Source organism: Protomyctophum parallelum, assembly GCF_964188405.1.
Source record: "Protomyctophum parallelum genome assembly, chromosome: 8".
Classification (NCBI taxonomy): Eukaryota; Metazoa; Chordata; class Actinopteri; order Myctophiformes; family Myctophidae; genus Protomyctophum; species Protomyctophum parallelum.
This window is the reverse complement of record NC_139703.1, coordinates 33619974-33639868: the sequence shown is the minus strand read 5'-3', so window position 1 is coordinate 33639868 and position 19895 is coordinate 33619974.

Genomic DNA, 19895 nt, shown 5'->3' with positions numbered 1-19895 from the left:
GAAGGTTGGTTTCTGAGTCTATTCTGGACGTGATCTGTGGTCATGTCAGTTCAACAAAGTTGATTAGTGGTCAGAATTATCCGGATTTAGAAATCCCATAAACCATAATGCACTTTACAGGATGCGGTGCAACAGGTAGAGTGACACCACTGTTTAAATATCACTCTGCCACTGATTAGTAATACTAGATCGGTGCCCGGCTATAGAGCACAGAGTCGGTAACGATGGAAGTTGAAGATCCATGCCCCACCCGTTGTACCCGTGTCAGAGTACCCATTCCACCCATCTGTCTGTCCCTTTTATACCATGGTAATTTCTGTATCTGTCTCTCTGTGAGCCTTTATTCCTATATATGGAGTTCTGTGTCAGGCATGCCCAAATATGGAGTGTTGTGATGTCAGAACAGGCCAGCTCCATATATGAAGCCTGGGCAGGGGCCCTGCCTTGTCCAACCGTGGGTCCGTCCGACCGACTCGACACCGGGCACTGCACTCCCTGTGGTGGTGTTGAACGCTTGTGTCGAATTTGAAGTCGGTGGGGCGAACGGTTCTCGAGTTATGTGGATTACAGACGTACACACAGAGACTTATAGTTAGATAAGATAGCCAACTGTTAAAATGCATGAACAGTTTGCTTATGTAGTAAATATCTGTCCTTGAGTTTGTTTTGTGTTTTTTCAGCAGATATCTGAAATTATGCTAACAAGGAAGTTTTGTCTTTCTTTGTGTTTTAATTATACAGTTTGGGAAATCACAATCTAATTTGAGCTCATTAGCATAAATTGGCTGGCACAGAGCCAGAGGTTACTGTCAGCTGAATCTGTATTTATTTTCTCATTTAAGAAGTGACTTATATATGGCATCATCATCTTTGTTCTTCTTTCTTTTTCTTGTTCTTTCTTTCAAATAATTCTTTGAGCATCTTTTCTGAGCTCCTGTGGCAATACCTGTGAGGATTCAACAGGGCTGAGTAATGTATACAGAATATATAATACATAGTAAATAGTAATGTATGTATAGGAAGAACCAAGTAAATACTGTATAAACAAGTATGAGAAGAACAATCTGTACAGTGCAAGCGATGCATGATGAAGATAACATATGCAGTGTACACACCCACCCACACATACCCACACTCTCTAACATGCTAATAAATATAAGCATGAGTTCAGATGGATGGAGGGATTGACGGAAGGCGTGTCAATGTTCAGTATCATTGGGGAGGGGCTTGGTTAAGCAAGGAGACATGCAGTAACAGGAAAATAAGCTGTTCCTAAGCCATACTTACTTCTCTATGCAATCGTAGGCTCAGGCTCACTTGCATGTTTTCACTTAATGTCAATAATGTCAATTACCTGTCAATAACCATCTGTGAAATCACCTCTCCTAAAGGGCTTGTTGCCTGCTGCTTATGCATAGTCCTTTGTTTCCTTTCCAACTATGCAGTTAGGACAAGGGTTCCCAAACTTTTAGGCCACAACCCCCAATTTGTACGCTCTCAGGGAACCCCCTCATATGGAACCCCCTCATGGAACCCTGAGCTGGGTCCCCCCCATGGGGTCACTTTGAGAACCATTGTTTACCTGAGGTCTGTTATTATGAGTATCATATACTGTAATCCATTGTTTACCTGAGGTCTGTTATTATGAGTATCATATACTGTAATCCATTGTTTACCTGAGGTCTGTTATTATGAGTATCATATACTGTAATCCATTGTTTACCTGAGGTCTGTTATTATGAGTATCATATACTGTAATCCATTGTTTACCTGAGGTCTGTTATTATTGCGAACGCAGTGAGGGTAGCAAGACCACTCGCCCTTGGCGAATCGCCTAGACCACTCGCCCAGGCGATTCGCCAAAACGTCAAGTCCACTCGGACCAAGCAGAAGGCCATTCGCCCCGGGGCGAGATGACTTCCCCTTTTGGCGACAAGTCTTCACTTTTTGGCTAGTGTTTTCTTCACTTTCAGCAACTGCTATTCAGATGTAATTCAGGCAGTAAGTAGTGTAGCTGCCATTGTAAACGGGTGATCAAACAAAGTCCATAGTTCTACATTACAGCAACATTAAACAATCCACAACAACACGTCAACACGTCTAACAAATGCTAACCAGCTTTCCTGTTAAAGTATGCAAATTCCGCTAAAATCGGCCTTTTTGTATACAATCGTTTTTGAAAATAATACTAGTCTTTTACTAACTTGCTAACAGAAATAGCAGAGAAATAAGTATTAACCATCGTATTTTGTAAAAAGTGTGTTTATTTTCGGTCCGCCTAAAGGGGAAGAACAATCAGAACAATAGAACATGTTAATCAATGATAATGTTTTATTTGTAGATATAAATTATATATTTCCCCTCAAATATCTTAGTTTTACCAACATTGTTAATGTGAAATAGTTTCAATATGCTTATTTAGTTAAATTGTGATAATTGCTATAGCTATTGGAGCTCTGGTGGTCCCAGACAGACAGGGGATGTTAAAGACGAAATTATGCCCGGGTACAAGGCATCATGAGTGGGGGTGACTGGGAGGAGTGACTGGTGTTGACATCGCGGATTGTCTGACTCTGCCAAAACGGAACAGTTACCCTTAAAAAAACACCTCCATTCAGTTTCATTGTAACTGAGATTTTCGATCATAATTCATAATTTTTTAATACTGTATTTAGCTATAACGAGTGCAAATGTCCGATGCTAATTGACAGTGCTACTATGCTACTACCAGGGGGAAAAATGGCTACTCTCAACCGCACAAGAGGAGATTAGACCCCATCCCTCCCAGAGAAAATCCCATAGCCTGGAAGGACGATCCCATAGAGTATGGTCCGTACGGGAGATCCTTTAGAGGGCAGCAACGGACCATCTTGGGGCTTCACTTTCGGGTCGAGTGGACTTCCCCTTTTGGCGAGAAGACTTCACTTTCCGGGGCGAGTGGTCTCGGACACCCCGCCCCGGAAAGTGAAGTCTTCTCGATCAAAGGGGAAGGCCACTCGCCAAAGATGAAGTCCACTCGCCGAGGCGAGAAGTCCGGTATTCGCAGTGAGCCACTTACTATGACAGCAAGGGCTGAATGTCTGTGTGTGTGTGTGTCACGCTGTTACACCACCCGCCCGCCACCAGAGGGCGCAGCTGTAGCACACACACACACAGGGCGCAGCTGTAGCACACACACACACACACACACACACACACACAACCACACACACACGAGCTGCGTTCGCTTCCCGCGTTTGCGCGTCTTACTTGTGAGTATCATATACTGTAATCCATTGTTTCCCAACTTTTTCAGGCTTCACCCCCCAAAAAATCATATTTGAACTGGGGGCCAACATCCTGATAAGCATGCACAAATGTATACAGCTGGAGTCGGCATTATTACATTTAGTTCCGCATATTGTGAAAATAGCACAAGCTTGTATGGACTAAATTCACAATGTTTGCCTCTTTCTTATATTATTTGAAAATGTTTGACCAGTTTATAGTTTGTTGTTTTGATGACGTGGTCTTCTTTCTTTCTTTCTTTCTTTCTTTCTTTCTTTCTTTCTTTCTTTCTTTCTTTCTTTCTTTCTTTCTTTCTTTCTTTCTTTCTATTAAAAAGGTCTAAGGGGGGGGGGGGGGGGGGTATAGTGCTATGTTGTATTGTGTTTGTGTGTATTGATTAGCGTGTATTGATAACCAACAGTGTGTGTTGTACTGGTGTATTGATTTAGTAAATTACAACATTATTAACTAAATGTCTATACTTGCCAGTGTAAAGCACCTGTTCACATTATGGTGTGTATGTGTGTGTGTGTGTGTGTGTGTGTGTGTGTGTGTGTGTGTGTGTGTGTGTGTGTGTGTGTGTGTGTGTGTGTGTGTGTGTGTGTGTGTGTGTGTGTGTGTGTGTGTGTGTGCGCGCGCGTTTGTGTGTGTGTGTGTGTGTGTGTGTGTGTGAGAGAGAGAGAGTAAAGAATCCACACCCTTGCTTCCACACTAATAAGATAATAACCTATAACTTGGGGGACATTCACATGCTATTATTTGCACAAGATGCACATGATTGTGTTATATTTAGTAGGCCTAATAAATAAAGTTGAAATTAAATGTATTACACTTTTTGAGATGTTCAAGTGGGCGGTTGGCCCTGCTCTATTTTCTGATCAAAAAAAAGGTTGAGAACCATTGACGTAGACTATAGGCTATAGACTCAATTTGATCCACCTAAACCAATCAGGTGGGATAATTGACATAATAGGTGACATAATATTATGTGATCTATAATCTGTTTTTTTCCGACAACCCATGTCAGATAGGCTATTAGATAATGTTGCCATCATCACCCTGTGAGCCTGCGTGTGCGTGTGCACGAGAGAGAGAGAGATCTCGCGCTTTTGTCCTCATTCTCTTCATTCTTTTCTCGCGTGGAGTTTCTTTGTGAAGGCATTGCATGTAACTGTGAGACGCATTTTTGTTGGCGTGTTGTGGATTTGTGGTCTTATCACAGACAGGTTGTCATAAACCTGCGTGGCGATTACGAGAACGTCACAGACCGCGTGTGGGTTCTGAAGCTCACACACTCACAAGCTGTGGATATTTCAGGTCAGGAAGTCTGTTGTGTTGGACTAAAGCTACTTTATCGTGCGCTATTTTGTTTACTTTAAGGCTTTGAGTCATATAGAGACGGGGTGCACGTTTGTCGGCAGGTGTGTAGAGCATTATATGTTGTCCATTTCCCTTAAAGTATGACATGAGTCGTGCGCGGGGGCTGGGTGATCATTTCCAACGACGGAATACTCTCCCGCTGGAGGATAGGAGTTAACACTCGTCATCCTTATTCGTGGGGAGCCTCCTCTTCAGCTGGCTGAATGTATAGCTATGTTTTAGTTTAGATTTTCTTTATCCTTTTCCTCGGGAAGACAAATCCATCGGAATGGGTGCCCGAGCAACAAGCAGCCGTGGCCGTGGGCAGCTGGCACTGGCACACACTTCAGAAGGATAAACGCGTGAGCGTCTGATTATCAGTCGGCGTGAGGTGTTTTTTTGCAAGGTATAAAGCGTGCGGAATTATTCTACTTCATTCCATTTGAAACGAGCTGTTATCGTGTGGCAGCTGACGGATCACATGAATGGACAATTTCGAACATGCATGCGAGACGATGGATTCCTAAAACTATAAAAAGTGCCCTTGTTGTAGCTTGTTAATTTGGTCCTATTCCTGATTCGGCGAGCTGCTTTTATTTGACTTGTGTCGTGAAAAGGGGGCTAAATAAATCATGGCCAGGCACAAGAATCTCACTCATCTATGCTTCACATTCCGAGTTGTGTGGATCCTCAAAGCTCTCCTGGACCTGGCGGGTTCCCAGGAGATTTACGCGCCCCATTCCATCAGGGTCGAGGGCGACGTGACGCTGGGGGGGCTCTTCCCGGTCCACGCTCGTGGGGCGCCGGGGATGCCGTGCGGGGACATCAAAAAGGAGAACGGCATCCACCGACTCGAGGCGATGATGTATGCCCTGGACCAGATCAACGGCGACGAGGAACTGCTGCCCAACATCACGCTCGGCGCGCGGGTGCTGGACACCTGCTCGCGGGACACGTATGCGCTGGAGCAGTCGCTGACTTTCGTCCAAGCGCTCATCCAAAAAGACACGTCGGACGTGCGCTGCACCAATGGCGAGCCGCCGGTGTTCGTCAAGCCCGAGAAAGTGGTCGGGGTGATTGGCGCATCGGCGAGCTCTGTGTCTATTATGGTGGCCAACATCCTGCGCCTCTTTCAGGTAGGTGGAGTAGTATAGCCTCATCGTGACACGAGATGGTCTACTGGTGGTTTTGAGCTGGCGCGCGCGCGCGCACACGCACGCACGCACACACACACACACACACACACACACACACACACACACACACACACACACACACACACACACACACACACACACACACACACACACACACACACACGGCTCTTTATTTCCCTCCTGATGAGAGGTAGTAATTGGATTCCATTCAACCCATTTTTACATCTGTCCGTTAGTTAGGCTAATCTCCCACTGTCTAAACGTGCCCCTCCCCCCCCCCCCCCATTCTTAAAGCCCCTACAGAAAAAGTGCATCTGATGTCGCCTATATGCCAATCTATATGCATGGCATTAGATGTTGAAGGCCCTACTATGAGTAATCCAGAGACCTAATTTGCAAATTGCAAGGGATTATTTTTTATACCCCCTCCCTTCATGCCCACACATATACATGGTACACACACACACACACACACACACACACACACACACACACACACACACACACACACACACACACACACACACACACACACACACACACACACACACACACACACACACACACACACACACACACACCTGTCTGCAGTGTGAGCCTGGAATGTGTTCAGTGTGTGCTGTGTTCAGTCACAGTGTGTTGTAAGGCTGAATTGTGCAGCAAACAATGGGGTTATTTGTGTCGTTTAGAACAATGCAATATGATTTATATCTGGATTGAATCTTCACAGAACAGGGACCGTGCAAAGCCGGGGTCAGGTCATGTCAATTCTGAGACGTGAGAGAAAGGTGGGAGATCAGAGAGTGAGAGAAAGGAGGAGAGAGAGAGAGAAACACAGGAAGAGAAACGGAAGACAAAGTGAGAGAGCCTATAAAGAGAGAGAAATAGAGAGAAAACACCTGTTGACCCCAGCTTCAGCTCACATGTGTCAACTTCTCTGAAGGTGACAAACTGTATACATGAAACAGCTGTCTGGAGTTTGTAGACAACAATGTCTCCTTTTGATACACACAATGCCGCCGGCCACTTCTTTTCACCTGACAGTGAGCATTCGTATCACATACAGTAACACGCTATCCCTCCCAGTTCCACTCCCTGCTGAACAGGTGCCCCTACCAACCTAGTTAGAGTCACTAGTGCAGTGAGAACATCCTCCCCTGCTGACTTACCACCCGCAAACACAGCCAGATTGCTTTTGTGAATTATTATTGTATGTTATGAAGGGCTGACAGACGATAGCTATACACAAATCTAATTATTGATTGGGCGGGTATGACACATGTTTGGATGGGCTGGAACCACCCCATGTTGTGTTGCACCATAGACTTCTTTAACTTTGAAATTATTTTATTTCCTATACGTTTCACAATACTATAAGTGGAATGATATGTTGGCATGTCAAGGTTCAATTCAAATCTGGTTGCAGGTGTCTCTGTCCGCAGATGAGGTCAATCTCACTGATGACACTATAGGAATGACAAAAGGTGGCCACTGTCCTATTGTCCTAAAGTGCTGAAACATCGTCCCTTTTTTCACAACTATCAGCACCCCTGCTCCAGTCTACATCCAGATTTCAGAATTGTATTGAAGGGTTAGATACAGATAATATAAAGATATACATACTGTACATATTGTATATACATAGATAGCTTGCTCACCCTCTTCCACCCACCCCACCTACCACCACATCATCAGCCATTAAACAACAGAGGAACAAATAAAAAGGCACAGTGCAAATACATCCGTGACGACATATCATTATAGTGGCAAATTGTCAGTTTAGAAGCAGAAACAAGTTGAACGTATCCAGCCCTGCTGTGCTCTCTGTTGTACAGAGCTTGGTGCTGAAAGGACAGCTCCCGTTTCATGAGGGCATCCCTCGTGCAGCTGCTCTCTGTAGGCTGCCACTATCTGCTCCTCCTAGCCCTTCGCTCTCCACCTCTCCTCCTCCACCTTCACCCAATATTCTAACGTCTTCTTCATTCAGTCAGTTATAGTGCCATAATAACTATCAGTGATATTCTCGTAATTTATTCTATTAGTAACTTTTTTGATCAACCTAATAACCAAGAAGCGTGTTTACAGACATGAATCAACACGAAAACAAAAGAATAAAAAAAACTTGACTAAGGAATCACTGCATGGTGTCTCTGCTGGGGTGCTGGGGATCTCCTGGTATAGCTGGCAACAGCTCCTCGTTATAGCCTAGAAACAGGGAACAGCTGAGACAGGGTGTGGCAGCCAGAGCCATCAGGTGATTGATAGGTGAGTCTCTAGACCAGCAGATCATAGCAGCATAGTCAGATTTAAGCAATGTCACAGGCAGGACACTACAACAGAACAGGGACAGAGAAACATTAGTGAACAGATGATAGACAGATGATAGCGTGAGCAGAGAGTGTGAGAGTGAGAGTATGCAAGCACATAACACCATGCTTTCTATGCCATGTGTGCACATGTGCAAGCACATAACAACTGATTTGAATGATTCAGTTCTGCTTTGTTAACTTTTATAAGCTTCCCAAACACTAGCCATAATGGAAAGTATGAAAGGATGGATGGCTTTAAATGGATACACTATTCATATTGCGAGCAAACACATTTTCTGCACACAGTCCTCTAGGCTTAATCCATAGCATATTCAGGTCAGGAAAGCCCACACTAAGCTGGGCTATCACCAGTTTGGACATAAGGGCTTGTGAAGCTATAGATTCATAAAGCAGATTTAATTTAAATTCCCCCTTTCCACCAATTTCTGCAAATCACAGACAAGGCAAAGTAGGTCAAATGCTGAATTGAGAGGAACACCAACACCAAGCTGCCTTCGGGCCAGCGGTGTCCCCACAACGCAATACCCAGCATAATGAAATGGGAAGCTAATTATTTACCCAGGTGATAGAAAAGTCATCTGTGTCACAGCTGTTTTTCAGTTCATTACACCCCTAATGTTCCCTAAATGGGCTGGTTGGCACTGGAGCTACACCACAAACACATTAGATCTTACACCACATTAGCACATTAGATCTGCTACCAGCAGATCATGGTTTGGATCAGACCCGGAAATGGCTATGTTTTATGTTGAGATCAGTGATGTGGTTGTAACAGTTCAATGAGGAGGTGGGCAGACTGAAATGGCTATGTTTTATGTTGAGATCAGTGATTTGGTTGTAACAGTTCAATGAGGAGGTGGGCAGACTGAAATGGCTATGTTTTATGTTGAGATCAGTGATGTGGTTGTAACAGTTCAATGAGGAGGTGGGCAGACTGAAATGGCTATGTTTTATGTTGAGATCAGTGATGTGGTTGTAACAGTTCAATGAGGAGGTGGGCAGACTGTGACCCGACTACCATATGTTACAATAGTGATTATACTGAAGGATTCTTCAGGATCCTTGTAGTTGTGGGGGTGGATGTATGGCTGATTAAGTGGGCATATTGCAGAAGATGTGTTCTACTGTATTACTAAGCAGACTAACCGATGGTGGTAATGTGGCTCATTGGTTGGGTATCTGTCTCATGAAACTGCCACTGCAAAACACAAGGCATGCTCAACTTACTAATACATGTATATTGAGTACCGGTAGTCCTAGCGTATTGGTGTTGTAGTTCCATAAGTCAAGTCACCATACAAAAGAAAACAGCCAGCCAGACACACTACAAGGAATCAAACTTTGTTACACATATTTTCCCATTTTCTATATGTAGATGTGTACTATGGTTCCCGTCGATGGACCCTCCCCCTGCCATGTGCCGCCTCACATGACATTTAGGAAAATGATCATTGAGCCAATCATTTGAATTGCAGTTAAGTGATAAACGTGCAGCAGTATTAATGGATTGATAATATACTTGGTGCATTGTTCGTTGTGGCAAATGTAGAGGGTGACTTTATGACCTCAACATAATGTGCATAGTCCTTATTATACTGTCAGGTAGGCACACACCTGAAATATATTTTCATATTGTTGCCAATTTGGAGAGCAGTACAGTGTAAGAGGTGGGTGGATGCTGTTCAGGTGAATATGCTGTGACTCCACCATGTGTACCAGTAATAATTAGTTTGTCATCTGGCCACTGGAAATGTCCTTAGAAATATAGGTATACTGCAGAAAAGATGGGTATAAATGTAGTTAATGTACCGCAACATACATGCAATACAACACAATACAATACAATACAATTGAAAGCATAACTGGGAATGGGATTACTAACGGTTGTCTCATTAATTTGGGAGGAACAGGCTCTGAAACGTTTTCCAAATTCCATGTTTCATAATTTGGTGAGCTGTGGCGTGCAGTAGAGGAAGTGGTGGCGTGCCAGTGTTTCCCAAACAGAATAGTCATCGTGGGATATGTTTCCATATTGTGAACTGCTGTATTGTGTTGTGTTAGCTGTTAGTCATAGATTAGTGGCTATATTGTCATTATTGTGTCCATAGTAAGACCAAGAGACATTTTCCGAAAGTTGGAGAAGTGACTGCAGGGGATTACATTTTATGTCATCTCATATCACAGCCTACCCTACTGTACACACAGTGGGATACTTTGTATAAAATTACAAACTGCTCTTACATAAGTATAAGAAAGGATACAATACAACAACCAAATGAAAAATCAACCTTGTTCCCCTATCCACACATCACCACCACCACCACCACCACCACCAACAACAACAGTTCAGTTTGTCAACACTGTTGAGGATGTCAGTATCCTCCTAAGGATGTGTGTATTGAGGGAGATTTGAGTTGATAAAACATGAAATGGCGTTGCTTTCTTGAGAAGCACAAATTATTCAATACAGCACTCCGTTTTAACAATGTATTTAATGTAAAATGGAAGGACTAGAATTTGGCACACGCATCCCTCGTTAAAGCTGAATAAATCACCCACTAGGTCAGAAAATAAGAGCTGTGGCGTGTGCGCCATGTCTGGTGGGTATGCTGTGACTAGGTTTATCTGGCTGCCTGGAAATGCATCAGAAGTAGTGTTGTGAACTATTATTATGTCGCTCACTTCAAACCCGATACCTGTGCGATGTTGTCAGCTATAGGCTAGTTTGGCAGTTCATTGATGGTGAGGTACAATTCAGTTATATTAATCTGCTACAGTTTGCTACATCACTATTATATATGCAGACAGACTATATAAACTGTAGGCTACTGATTTGCCGCAACTAGTCCCGAAAGTGTTGTCATTTGTCTGACGTTATAATGACCAGTAGATGATGTCAATATGTAAATTTCTTTCATTGAATATATGGTGTTTTTCCACAAACGATAAAAAAGATTAAGCACGTAGACCGCACACACTCACAGCTTTTAGGATGCGTCTAGTGGAATCAAAGCATTCTCTACAGTCGCCATGCTAATCTTAACAAGAGATAATCTTATTTACAAGTCATCTACACAACTTTACAAGAAGATTACATTGCAACTATATATACTTCAGAGGTAGAAAAGGCCACAGTTCTTGGTGACTACAGTATACAAATAAGGAAAGCAACAAAGAGACAAATCTGCATTTGCTTGAAGCAGCCTCTTAATTGACATCACCCCCTATGCATTTTAGTTAGTTTATCTGTTCAATCCAGGCCCAGCCATAGGCCCAACATTGTTTGCAAATATGTATTAATGTATTCATGAGTACCAGCAGGTTGAGGTTAATTGGATAGTGTTTTGTTGTTCAAGCTTGCATTGTTATTTTTATTACTATGCAATGATGCTGTTGTTCTGGACTGCTTCCAAAATTCAAGCTAGATGATTGATGACCTATGTTTTTCTTTTGTTAAAGACAATATACTGTACATGGTGACCTCCATTGTGTTCAGTGATCGTATGACAGTTGATAAGGGGTTAATACTGCTGAAAATGTCAAACCATGGGTTTGTGAAATGATGTCTGAAATAATCTAATTTCAAATAATGAAATCCCACAAAATAAAATGATTACATATTGACAATTTCGGCTTTTAATAATAAACTTTATTTGTATAGCACTTTTCATACATAAAATGCAGCTCAAAGTGCTTCACAGGGCAGGACACAAAAATAAAATACAATAAAACACAAGTAGTTAAAATGATAGAACAATAGCAGAGAACAAAACCGAATATAAGAACATAAAATAAATAAAAACACATAAAATAAATAAATAAAACTCAACTAAAAGCAAGGGTGAAGAGGTGAGTCTTGAGTTGAGATTTAAAAATGTCTACAGATGGTGCGTGTCTGAGCTCGAATGGAAGTTTATTCCAGGCTGTTGGGCCATAGAAGCAAAAAGCTGCCTCACCGTACTTTTTTGTGCACATACCTTTAGGCACTTCAAGTAGGCCAGCGTTGGAGGACCTGAGGGGGCGGCTAGGGACATATCTAGGTAGGCAGTCACGGAGGTACGGAGGTGCGAGACCATTGAGAGCTTTATAGACAAGTAACAGAATTTTAAAGTCAATCCTGAAAACAACCGGAAGCCAGTGCAGTGATGCCAAAACTGGAGTAATATGTTCTCTCATCCTAGTTCTAGTTAAAACTCTAGCTGCTGCATTTTGGACAAGTTGTAATCTGTCAGTCGCTTTCTTAGGGAGTCCTGAAAAGAGTGCATTGCAGTAGTCAAGCCGAGAAAAAACAAAGGCGTGGATTAGCGTTTTTGCATCGTCCAAGGACAAATAGGATCTGATCCGTGCAATATTTCTAAGGTGAAAAAAAGCAATCTTGGTAACATGATTAATGTGTGAATTAAAATTCAATTCAGAATCAATAATAACCCCCAGGTTCTTTACTGTACTGTTACCTTCTACAGTCAGGTTGCCAAGTCTGCCAATTATTGATTCTCTTTGCTCGCTAGAACCGATTATGAGAACTTCCGTCTTATCCTCATTCAGTTTGAGAAAGTTCTCACTCATCCAACACTTGATGCCAGACAGACAGGTCAACAGCGGGTCCAAAGCACAGGGATCGTCTGGGGCCACAGCAAGATATAGTTGGGTATCATCAGCATAGAAATGAAAATTGACTCCGTGATTGGTAATGAGTTCACCCAATGGCAGTTGGGTATAATACTCTTATCGAGAGTGGCTTAAAAAGTTCAAGATCGGAGAAAGCAGTATGAACTCTACCAAAACAGGGTAAGTTGTCAAGTAAATAAAGTGCTAAGAAAAACAAGTTTACTGCTACAAAATAACTAGGAAAACTGTCTCATCAAGTGCAGTTACTGCTTTTTTATACTGTAGCATCAGCAAGGAGTGGACCTGACCTGATGTGGTTTGAGGCAGGACACATCTCTCTATGTTAGCTGGGAGGGTTTCGGCCAAATTCATCAAGATTGTGCACTTGGTGACAAGTTTTATATTTTTTGGCACAGTGTTAGATACGGGCATAAGGTTTTCAAAAACCATCGCAAACTAGTTGGGCTCTAGTTGGCCCCTGTCTGTTTGCAATTAATCCAATATTAGATAACTCAGGCTGAAACCCCAAATAAATATATAATAATAAATATCTAAGTTCTGGAAAGGCATCATTTTCAAAATGGCGTTCACGATGGCTGCCGGGAGCTTAAAGGTATATTCAGTGATTTCACTCAAAAAACCTTAGGTTTCGTTTTTGGCTGTGGGACCCAGCCTTTCGTCCAATCAGGATAGAGAGTCAAAAACGAAACCTAAGGTTTTTTGACCCCCAGGGGTTAACTGGGGACAGGGAGGAACTCCTTATATGGCCAGAACACTCTATAGTAGGGAGGATTATCACAACAAAACAAAAAAATAAGTGATATTTGAATTAAGTGAAATTAAATTATCTATATTTTCTATATATATTTTTAATAGTAACAGAATCCATTGAAAAATCATTTCTATACATTATTTGAGGTTTCAACCATATACTGACTTATCTAATATTGGATTCAATTAATTGAAAACAGACCACTAGGGGGTGAGTCCAACTCCTTTGAAAACCTTATTCCCATACCTAACAGCACGCCATCATGAACATTATGCCTTTAGTTTCCAGAACTTAGATTTTCCAAAAAAGATTGTATGTTATTTAGCATACCCAATAGTGCACGATTTACATGAATTCCCTCCCAGCTATCAAACAATACCTCTTTTGGAGTCTCCAGTCATCTTGGCAAGCTCATTTGTGCATTCCGCACCAGCTTCTTTCTTTCTTTACACATCCTCACTTAAATTACATAAGAACAACCTTTTGTCAGGAAACATTCAAGTAGCTTTTTGATCTTCAGGCTTAACTTGTTGGATCCTATGAGGATGGTTACCCCTACTGTATGTTGTCCAATCAATGATCTAAGTTATCACCACTCTTATTGGGTATGAATGATTCACTTTCCACATAACTCTCCAAAAATCTATACTAAAGTTATATCCTGTTCATATTATGCCACATAATATTTTCCTGTTCTCTGTTATTGAATTTATGAGCAGAGACCAGTGACCAGACACTATGGTTTGCGGGAAGCAACTGTAATAATATAATTCGATTTCCCAGAACGATCCATTGTTAATACACTTTCCACATGTTGGTGAAATGACTGCAGGGAAATAAATCTTATATCATCCCATATCACAGCCTACCTCTCTTATTGCATTTGTACAGCTGTCAAAGTGGATATTTGTCATGAAATGTAATTTCTTTGTACTTCGTACAAAATAACAAACGGCTCTTGCATCTGTGAGACAATAATAGAAAGGGACCAGGAAACAAAATAACAATAAACCTAGTTCCCCTATCCTCTACCCAGTACACACATAATAATAAAGACCCCCCACCACCATAAACACACACAAATGCCTTGCTCACGCTCCTTTCGGCCGATTTCTACAAAGCTGCAGTCTTCCTATGCGATTAATCCAAGGGCCCCAGAGTGGCTGGTTCCACTTTCAGCAGCTCCCCTCTTATTTGGAGCTTCTTTGTGCTGTGTCTCAGCCTGTCAAAGCTGGTTGGGAAGGCTCTTTCGCCTCTCTGTCTCGGCTACGTATAAAGGAATTGCTGTGGTGGACTAAGCCAGCCCTCTGAGCCATGCAGGCCCATCTATTATAGGAGGATAAATCTGTCTGTGGGTTTGTCTGGCAAAAGTTTAGTTTTCACTGCTTACTGCTTAGATGAGGTTCTCTTGGACAGACTCTATGCATTGGTCGTGATGATTTTACATCCAGTCAGTGTTGGAGTGAGCCATTTAGTAAGACATAACGTTCTTTTGAGTTCGAGCCGATATGTGGTCCTCACGCCTACGCCACACTGGCTTTGTCAGAGTACTCGTTGTACCCGTCTGTCTGTGTCATTGAGTTTGCCATTTATGAAGATGTCTGTCTCTGTCTGGTTACCTGGCTGTCCATTTTATGCCCATATATGGACATATCTGTATAACATAATCCCTCACCTTGTGCCGTTCCGGGCCTCCTGGCGGGGATCATTTCACCTAACTCTTTGTCATGGTATGCCATGATATGCGCGCACCAGGTTTGAAGGCATATAGTGGTCTCTGTATCTGTCCTTGTCCCTTTTATGCAAAATAGCTGATGTCAAGAGATACGAGGAGAGAGGATTTGAAGTAGCATAGCATACGTTTTACAAAATATGTGTGTGTGTCACAGCTTCATAATTTGTCCATTGTTTTGTTATATAGCTTACCGCTGTATTTTATGATCTCAGAGGAGATCAAACGTATGTATTTACTTTTATTTTGATTTACAAAGTAGTAAAATGTGTCATACTCTTTTTTTTTCACATCTGGGGTGATTTTGAAGTTGCAGTGATTATTAATAACATTCTGAAAGCAACAACAGTTATAGATTACAGTATCCTGCACTACAAAAAATGTAGTAACTCACTCCCAGTTTTTTTTTTACCAGTGCCCTTTTCAAGACGACTTTTCAATGAATATATGGACATTGTTAAAAGAGGCCGCCCAACACCGGAACTACTGGAGATCAGCCAAGTAAAGCTTCAAAGGCCGGTTATGAGCTGCATCCATAGCAACTTGGAAATATACTATCCTATTCTGCTGGGAATGCTTGTTGTTTGGGACCGACAAGGATGCGTGGAACTGGAGAGAATCATAGCTGTTTAATCAAGACTGCACAAAAACATGAATGCTCAGCAAGTAACCAACTTAGCCAAATTAGTTGTTTGAACACTTTGAACACATTGCTGGATCTGCCACTGTGCATTTTATTTCCACACACTTATGTCTCTTGAATTATTGGCTGGTCTTTCTTTGCATAACTGATGTAACGAGGTTGATTGTGTGGTACTGGCAGCCCGCATCAATTTAAGTTATTAGCGTTATTACGAACATATTCGTACCCCCCAGCTATGGGACGGTATCAGCTACGTACAAACATGTCCGTGCCCACTCGTACAGTATACTCTGTGTATGGTTGAGGCCCACAGCAGCGTTTAACATTGATCCAGTTGCTATGCAATGCCTCAATCACCACCAGCTATGGGACTGCTCTCCGTTTACCGCAGTTCAAAGCAGGATTTTCAAACCTCCATAAGTCGGAATCTAAGAGAGCTGTCCTTGGTGGATCTTCAGCCATCCAAAGCCATCTCACACTGTCTTAGGGGTGTGTGTGTGTGTGTGTGTGTGTGTGTGTGTGTGTGTGTGTGTGTGTGTGTGTGTGTGTGTGTGTGTGTGTGTGTGTGTGTGTGTGTGTGTGTGTGTGTGTGTATACAGTGCTCATGCACTGTCTGCAGCTCATTGATATGTTGTGAAAAACGTATAACCTCAAATTCGCCACCCAAAAGAGCCCTTTAATCCATCTTCCCACAACGTGGGTCGGTTGTGGGAACCATTAGTTTTGGAAACAGCACAGTGGACAAAAATGGGCTGTGCTAGACAGTTATCCTTTTGAGAGACACAGCCAGGCAGTGTGTCTGGACAGTAGTCATTGGCTCTCATGTCATACAGACAGTTTGAGTCTGGAAAAAAATGCTGAACACAGCCCACTTTCAGTGATGGAGGTTTTTTACAATGGCTATGACATTCCTTGTAAGTGACTTACGACGACATTCTGGGCATTCAGCTATAGTGAGCAATTAGTCTGATGCAGTTCGAAAGTATGTGCCATCTAGTGCAGCAATGTATAAACATTCAAGAGTGTTACCAGATTGGTTTAGCTGTGCATGCGATGTCTTTGCTAACATCCCGAATACACCTGATGTTGTCTTTGTTGACACCAGACACAAGGAGGTCCTGATTCTGGAGGTGGGCTGTGTCTTTGATTTGTACATGGACCAGGCATTCCAAGATAAATATTCTAAGTATCAACCATTACTTGGAAGTATAACAAACTTGGGGTATCGCTGTAGATTTGCCATACTGATATTCGGAAGCCTGGGCCATGTGCATAAACTTACCATGAGTGGCCTAAGAATAGCTGGCATGACAAAAAGCAAAGCCAAACAACTTGCCAAATACTGTTCTGTCTCGTCTGTTATAGGCAGTTTGTCTGTGTGGAGAAGGAGGTGCCATGTGTATCCCTAAGTGAACATGAACTGTCAACCCCGTTATATTTGTTTCCTTGTAAAATTAATTGTAATTTGTGGATTCAAATAAAGAAATCGAAATGTGTGTGTGTGTGTGTGTACAGTGCTCATGCACTGTCTGCAGCTCATTGATATGTTGTGAAAAACGTAGAACCTCAAATTTGCCACCCAAAAGAGCCCTTTAATCCATCTTCCCACAACGTGGGTCGGTTGTGGGAACCATTAGTTTTGGAAACAGCACAGTGGACAAAAATGGGCTGTGCTAGACAGTTATCCTTTTGAGAGACACAGCCAGGCAGTGTGTCTGGACAGTAGTCATTGGCTCTGATGTCATACAGACAGTTTGAAAAATGCTGATGGCTATGACATTCCTTGTAAGTGACTTACGACGACATTCTGGGCATTCAGCTATAGTGAGCAATTAGGCAGTCAGTGTTCTTGCTTTGGGATACATCAAACACACAGTTGTCTTCCAGTTAAAGGACAGTGTCTCTCACCCACTCAACATATTTTTACTTTGTGGATATCCTCCGAGAATCACACTCCACGCAAAATCGCAATATAATTTACAAAAGGTTTTGCCAATCATTTGTAGTTATGAAAAGTTTGCATATAAGGCAGACCATGTTGACCATGATAGGCTCTGTAATTTACATTGACAGACAGGTCTACCACTTAATGAACAACGTTTGACAAATACATTGTGTGGTTTCTTCAAAGACACATTGAAAGAACATAATTGAAATAAAGCCATTTATTTCTGGCTGCCTTTCTAAGCAGGATGGACTCTCACATGTGCCTATATTTAACATCAATACTCATTACTGCCTCACAATTACGAGTTATGGTAGCCTTGGAATTTGGAAGTGTAGTGAAGGCAGGACTATTAATTAAAAGATTAAATCACATTTTGTGTCTGGACACTGCTCTCACAGGCAGATGGTTGACTTTCTCAGTGATTAAAAAAAGCAAAAATAAATAAATACAATTGTTTAGTCAACGTGTGCTTGACATCAAAGTGTTCCTTTTTCTGGAGATTGCATGGTCTCTTGAGGACAACATGCAAAGAACCGTGGCTCACTTGTGACTTCACAGTGACATCTTCGGTGTAATTTAACTCCTGGTAGTGTTGTACAGTATCTTTGGGAGCCTTGTTTATGCTGACAAGACCACACTGTCTAAGATTAATTGTGTGCATTTCTACAGTATAGCATCTATTCTGTCTATTCTTTCTTTCTTGGGTGCATCTGCCAAAACGGGGAAATATTTCAGCAGTGATGCATGCCAATGCTCCTTTTCATAGGCGTACTGGAAGTGTACTTGTGACTGGGTCTAGACATTAAGTCATCAAGCCGGCCGTTGAGAAACAGTAGAATCAAATGATTCCATTTGTACACGCAAATTAGCGACACGATTGTTTTCATGAAGTCAATGCAAGCTTCCACATCAGCGACGCATTTCCACAGAGCAAAAATGCGGCTGTTTTTGCTCCTTATTTTTTCGCTCTGGTGTTGAATTTGACCAATCAAAATGCAGTCCAAACTGCATATTGGTCTATAAACAGTTATGAACGGAGCATAAGTCGGCCCGGCCGTGCAGCTCTGCGAGGTCGGGGGAGCACAGGAGCACACTGCACCCTTCCTCCCCTCCTACATACATATGTAGAACTAAAGAAGATCTGGAACATAAGTTTCCTGCCTTTCATCTGTCTGGTCAAATTATGAATGTGTCCAAAATTACAAAATATCTTGGGCATATCATAACAGATACCTTAGAGAATGCTTTGTGTACAAGCCAACATGCTGGTCCGTAAATGTCATCATTGTACTACGGATGTTAAGGTAAACCTCTTTAGAGCTTATTGCACCCCTCTCTACACAGCTCCACTGTGGGTGAAGTATAAGAAGGAGAGCTTACGCAAACTGCAAGTAGCCTATAATGACTGTCTTATAATCCTGTTAAAAAAGCCCAGGAGCACTAGAGCCAGTGGGCTTTTCTGTTCTTTGGGTCTCACTACGTTCATGGCTCTGTTAAGGAACCTGATATTCAAGTTCATGAGCAGGCTGGATCGCTCACTGAATGGACTCATTGGACAGACCCAGGCCGTAGTTCTGTAAGGTACACTTCTACCATCAGAGGACACTGGCATGAGTGCCTCGCTTAGAGTAGTAACCTGTGGGGCTGGGTAAATGTATTGTATTTTTTTTTATTTTTTTCATTTATTTGTATTCTCGTATATGTGATGTACTGTCTTAACTTGTGGGCCACGAGCCTGTAATAAAGTTTATATATATACAGAGCTTTGGGGCGGGGGGGAGGGGGGCACTTGTGTGCTAGCAGCAGCCACCAACGGGCTCCGCCAAACTTTGGTCAACTGAACCAAAGTCAACTGAATCCAAATTACTCTGGGCCCCAACCCAATTGCGTTGCCTGCATCACGGTAGTGAAGAAGTTGTGGACAAATCGGAAGGATACCAATGATATAAAGAAGCAGGAGGAGGAGAGGGGTGGCGAATATAATCGCATATGTGGTGCATTTCGCCGGCCAAATATTTCGCATTTTCGGGTTGTTTATTCACATCGCATCACTAATTTGCCAGTGTGTAAAGACCTTAA